The sequence below is a fragment of the Molothrus ater genome, chromosome 5, assembly GCF_012460135.2.
Source record: "Molothrus ater isolate BHLD 08-10-18 breed brown headed cowbird chromosome 5, BPBGC_Mater_1.1, whole genome shotgun sequence".
Taxonomy (NCBI): domain Eukaryota; kingdom Metazoa; phylum Chordata; class Aves; order Passeriformes; family Icteridae; genus Molothrus; species Molothrus ater.
In genome coordinates this window covers 52,190,315-52,196,314 of record NC_050482.2, presented here as the reverse complement: position 1 = coordinate 52,196,314, position 6,000 = coordinate 52,190,315, and positions in this window count along the sequence as shown.

The window sequence follows — 6,000 nt, the reverse complement described above, 5'->3', positions numbered from 1 at the left end:
TTATAGTAAAGATAGGACCAAGTAGGAAGATCAGCGTTCCACATCCTGCAGTGTATGTTTTACCTGATAGCTTTCAAAACCACATGGAATCAAGAGAGAAAGATGTGTAAAGGCAAAAATACGGATCTCTTAAATAGTTAAAAGAACTAAATAGTTCTTCCTTAAATAAAGAATAAATACTGATTATTGGGTTTGGATTAGAAAGGTATGACCTATTCTAAGTTGGTTCTTCAGAGTCAGCTGAAACACACACGCTTAGTAATAGCTATAAAATTGCCAAATGTACATCACGATTTTGGCATTCATGCAATTCTTGTAATCTGCTCCTAGTGAGGAGCATCAGGCTGGTTGTTAAGGTATCTGCAAACTGACATCATGTGCTTCCCTCTGCTGGGATGTAACTTCCCTGGAGTTTCCCTTATCATGACTTTCTCTCACAGGAAAGCACCAAATTCTCTGACTCAGCACCTGCACAAACCCTTTTCCAGACTCCCATCATGCAGGCATTTGTCCTCAGGCTCAGCTGTTTAGGACAGGTTGCAGTGAAAATCAGTTGAGGGTAGACCCAGTCCTTCCAGCTGTCATTTAGCCCCTTCTAAAAGACAGAAGGGTCTCTCCACCGCTTTTGGGGAAAGGCACCTTCAGGGAGTGAGTCAATCTTACCTAAGATCTAAATCAAAAGCTTGGCACTTCTAGAGGGTGAATCAGACCTTAGCTGGGCTGAATCACTCCCTGCAGCTGTCTATCAACCTGACCAGCTGGCTAAGTCTCCCAACTATGGTGCCTCTGAACTGCCTCCAGACTGGTTCCTTTTGAGCTTGATAAGTCCCACAGTTAATCAAAACTTCACCTATAAAATCCTGCATTTTTTCTTTCTGTCTCTCACCCAAAGCTTAGTGGTCTGCTTGTGAAGCACTTTGTATATCTCATAATGAATTCCTGATTCTTTACTGCTGAGGTTTTCCAGCTGCCTCCTCCACCTGCAGAGCCACGAAGCAACTAGTTCTCCAGTAGGTTTCAGTCAAATAATTCTACTAAGGTATTTCCAGTTGAATAGGTTAATGACCCGCTCTTGACCTATCTGGTAGATCCTTGGCAGGCCCTGCCAATTTTTGGTATCTTTCTACATATTGTGGTTCTTTACTGTGACCCACAAAATAAGCGGAGGCCCAACCTATGACCTATGACTGATTTAAAACTGACTTTCTATGAACCTGATGTCACTGCATCCATTTATAACATGTCAGAATTTACTTCACCCTCTTCTCTTCATAATTCTCTAGTTCCTGTCTGTGGCTCACTATCTAGAAGTCTATTAGAAGATCCATTACTAGTGGCATTAAATACCCTCTCTATAACTTGAAATGGAGTATTCCATAAAGCAAGGTCTCAGATTTAGAGGAAAGGAATTACAGAGGTAGCACTCCTGAAATATTGGTGTGGAAATGTCCAGATCCATATAGGATAAGTATGTCTAGTTAAGGTCTTCTTTTTTTAGGGTTACAAAGCCTGGGGCACAGATCAACGGAAGTATTTGCACTGCAAACACTGAACATTGCAGTGCCTGTCTTTCAAACCCTTCATTCCTGATTTAACAACACTTTGGAGGGTTGGGTGCTAAGGAACAGAATTCACTAGAGCCAGCATGCTGAGAAGAGAGCTACTTAAATTAGCCAATAGGAGAAAACAACAGGAGGGATGAGTTTTAAATCACGTCTCTCTTGGGGATTGAATGCTTAATTTGACTTCATGGAGATTAGTTTGTAGGCTGCATTGCCTATGCAGGAAGGAAAGTATTTGAAGGCTCTTTAGTAAAGGCATGACGAAGCCCAATCGTTAGAAAACAGGAGTAAAAAAATCAAATTGTAAGCAAAGAGCATGTTTTAAAGAATCAGGATAATTAACTGCTGAATTAGCTTATCAAAAGATATAACACATTTTCCACATACTGTGTGGCATCTTGCACTCTGAATTTCTCCATCAATACTGAAAACAACTAAAATGCTATGGTTCAAGAATTACTGGGTGACAATATTTGTCAGGAGCTTAGTGCACATAATCTACCATCTCCTGTCTTTTAAACAGATTAATCTGCTTTTACCAGGGCTAAATTTGGCCTCACTCCTGTTCCTGTGTGCTCAGTGATGTTTTGATATAGAATAATGTGAGTTAAAGATTGTATCAGCTTGTCTTGTCATCTCTCTATAGCCATTGCAGGATTGTCCTTTATTTTTCTGTTCATTAGTACTTTGACCAGGGCTTTTTTAATGTATGAACTGCTTCTGTTGTTTCCCCTGGGATTATTCAGCAGTCTATTAGAGCTCATTTACTAGAACATTTTCAATGTATAAATTGTCCTTCAAATCCTCTGCTCACTTACCTGTCATTTCTTTAAAGTCATACCCCCTATGGACCCAGTTCTCCCTCTCTTTTTGCTGATTAGTTTTTGGTTAGAGATACACTAGTCATAGATAGTCAACCTATGTGGTGGCAAGAAACATACACCTTTTATGCAATTCAAAGTTATCTCTCTTTCTGGATCTGAAAGTCTGGTCCACTTTCATTTTTGGTCTTGCAGTGCCACAACAGGATCCCTGGGAAAACCCTATCACCAGCTGTGCCTGGTCCACTCTCAGTACTTCCCCATAGTGTGCTCTGCAAGGTACATGTGCTGCTCACTGTGACCCCCTGGAGCTTTGAGTGATTGTCTCGGTCCCTCTGTGAGCCTCTCAGGAGCCCTGGGCCAGTCCCGAGTCGGCAGACACCGGGGGGGGGGCAGCCCCAACACGGCCGACAGCGGGGAGACACTGGCTGTGTGTGCCCCGAGGGTACTGAGGGCACCTGGGCTGGGGGGAGACACTCTGTGTGCCCCGAGGGTACTGAGGGCACCTGGGCTGGGGTGAGACACTCTTTGTGCCCCGAGGGTGCTGAGGGCACCTGGGCTGGCAGGGAGACACTCTCTGTGCCCCGAGGGTGCTGAGGGCACCTGGGCTGGGGGGAGACACTCTGTGTGCCCCGAGGGTACTGAGGGCACCTGGGCTGGGGGGAGACACTCTCTGTGTGTGCCCCGAGGGTACTGAGGGCACCTGGGCTGACAGCAGGGAGACACTCTCTGTGCCCCGAGGGTGCTGAGGGCACCTGGGCTGGCAGGGAGACACTCTCTGTGTGTGCCCCGAGGGTGCTGAGGGCACCTGGGCTGGCAGGGAGACACTCTCTGTGTGTGCCCCGAGGGTGCTGAGGGCACCTGGGCTGGCAGGGAGACACTCTCTGTGTGTGCCCCGAGGGTGCTGAGGGCACCTGGGCTGGCAGGGAGACACTCTCTGTGTGTGCCCCGAGGGTGCTGAGGGCACCTGGGCTGGCAGGGAGACACTCTCTGTGTGTGCCCCGAGGGTGCTAAGGGCACCTGGGCTGGCAGGGAGACACTCTCTGTGTGTGCCCCGAGGGTGCTGAGGGCACCTGGGCTGGCAGGGAGACACTGTCTGCGTGTGCCCCGAGGGTACTGAGGGCACCTGGGCTGACAGCAGGGAGACACTCTCTGTGTGCCCCGAGGGTGCTGAGGGCACCTGGGCTGGCAGGGAGACACTCTCTGTGTGTGCCCCGAGGGTACTGAGGGCACCTGGGCTGGCAGGGAGACACTCTCTGTGTGTGCCCCGAGGGTGCTGAGGGCACCTGGGCTGGTCGCCTGTGCAGCACAAGAGACACCAGAGACATCGGTAGAAGAGAAAGGGCCGACTCTTAGCAGGGGTTAATCTGAAGTTTTATTAGGAGTCCCAAAGGCAGCTCCTGCACCTCAGGCAGCCTCCTGCCGAGAGCCCTGGGAGATGTGCCAAGGTCACATTTAAAGGGAGGTGGAAACCAAAAGTAGATAACATTTTACCAACCAATAAGTGACCCTAAGGGATAAATGCTGGGGGATAGACACATAGGACAGTGTATGAGGCAAGGCTTGGGGGGCTGACCCCTAGCTTCTGGCTAATCACTCGACGACTTGGACAGAAACTTCTGGATGGAGGGGATGGGATGCTGAGTGATTGACAGAGAGCCAGGGTGAGGGTTAGGGGATGATCTCATCCTGGAGAGAGGAATAACACAGGTAAAGGGAGGGAGGTACAGTCTGGGATAAACCATTTGGGAAAAATATGGGGATACAAAACAAAGCTACTTCAAAGTATTACAAAATATAAAAACCCACTACAACAAGTGATGTTTTATAGAGGATCAGCAAAATTAACCATGCTTGGTGGATGCTACTTTCCCCCAGTTTAATCAAACTCTGTAAGCTGGGGCATGCATTTGGGACAAAATGAACCCCATCAAAAGCAACAACCTGATTTTGGCTGAGTTAGATCTTTTAATCTTTCCTGCATGATTGCATAACCTCAGGTGGAAGAAACTTATAATCACATTGGCTTTTCTCTTCAGTGCATTGCATTGCAGACTTGTAACTCATTTATTCATTCCCACCATCCATCTCTTACGAGTCAGCTCTTCAAGTATTTCCCTTTCCTCAAAAAAAAAATTAGTTTCAGAAGAGTTTTCCCCTGTGTGAATTTTCCCAGGCTGAATCTAATTTTGTTTTATTTTCAAACTCTATTTCTTTCTCAGCTTTGACAGTTACAGGGCAAGTACAAGAAGCTACATGGAATTAAATGCAATCCACACTACTTCTCTGTTCTCCTTGGGATTTGCAACAATTCCTGGTTTTGTATCACCTGTGAATGTAATTAACTCAGTCTTCGTTTTGGATAAGGGTTGTAACTGCTCAGTGAAGAAGTGGCCATGGTGAGATCTGAATAGATTCAATCTCTCAACTAAGGGAGGGATTATCTTCCTAATAGGAAATTATTTTAGCAGTATGTGTATTTACGTGAGAATCTTATGTCTGTTTTTATGTCGCACAACAACATTTTCTGTGTGAGCTGAGAGCAAACTTTCTTCACCTTTTTTTCACTAATTTTGCCTTGAAGTGAGAAGTGATTGGATTTGCAAGCCTGATGCACGGTCTAAAATGCTGTAATGATGATTTCTTGTGACTTTTTTACCAGATTTGTGCTTTCAGGGTTGCTGGTTTGTTGTTTTTGGGTTTTTTTTTATTTCTCCCTGAAGGGGTGGGTACAATGTCAGTCATGCCAGCAGCTACTCCTGCAGCCATTCCCTGAGACAGCAGCTGTGCTGAGCCCTGTGCCCAGAGCCACCAGCAGCTTGCTTTGGCAGACGTGCTGCTGAGCTGCCGTGTCAGAGCCAGCAGAGGGAGCAAAAAACATTGTATTCAGGAGCAGCATTAGGGTTTTGTTCATTAAGTATCATCTGTTTAAGTGAAAAGTTTTCTTTTTTAGTCTCAAACAGATTTTTTTTCCTTGCTTTTATACTTATACTAGAATTGTCTCACCTAAAAACTTCCTGCTCCTTCCGTAGGACTGTCAAAACCTTTAAGGCTCTCATAGAAAATGAGAGTCACCTGTCCCATCTTAGGTCTGTGGGAGCAACAGGAAATGGAAGAAGTGCTGCAGTACCAGTGGTAAATCTTATAATGCAGCTGCTATGGAGCAAAAATACATGGAGATTGGGAAGCATGAAGACTGAGTGTATTGCACTGTGCAGCACCACATCTCACATCCTCTTTGAAGTTTCTTAGAACTTCGTGTACATCAGCATAATAACTGAGCTGAGCAGTGCTGAAGATTGCTGAGACTCCTCCACACTCGACTTTCAGTAGCTGGGGGCAGAGGCAGCCTGCCAGCGCAGCACTGGGCAGTACCAGCAAGCTGAGTGGAGGTCCTGTGTTTACGCCTGCTCACGTAGCCTGGATTTGATCTTGTGCTCCCTATTGTGCATGTTGCAGCTGCTTTTTAACATCTTAGAGAGCTCTTTGAGCAAAGGGTCACCTTGATGCCTTAATGTGTAGTGCTGAAGGCAGCAAGATCCCTATTCCTAATGGGAAAATAATTATTATAATTAAAGCATCCAATCACCAGTTTGGTTACCTTATCAGTAGGTCAG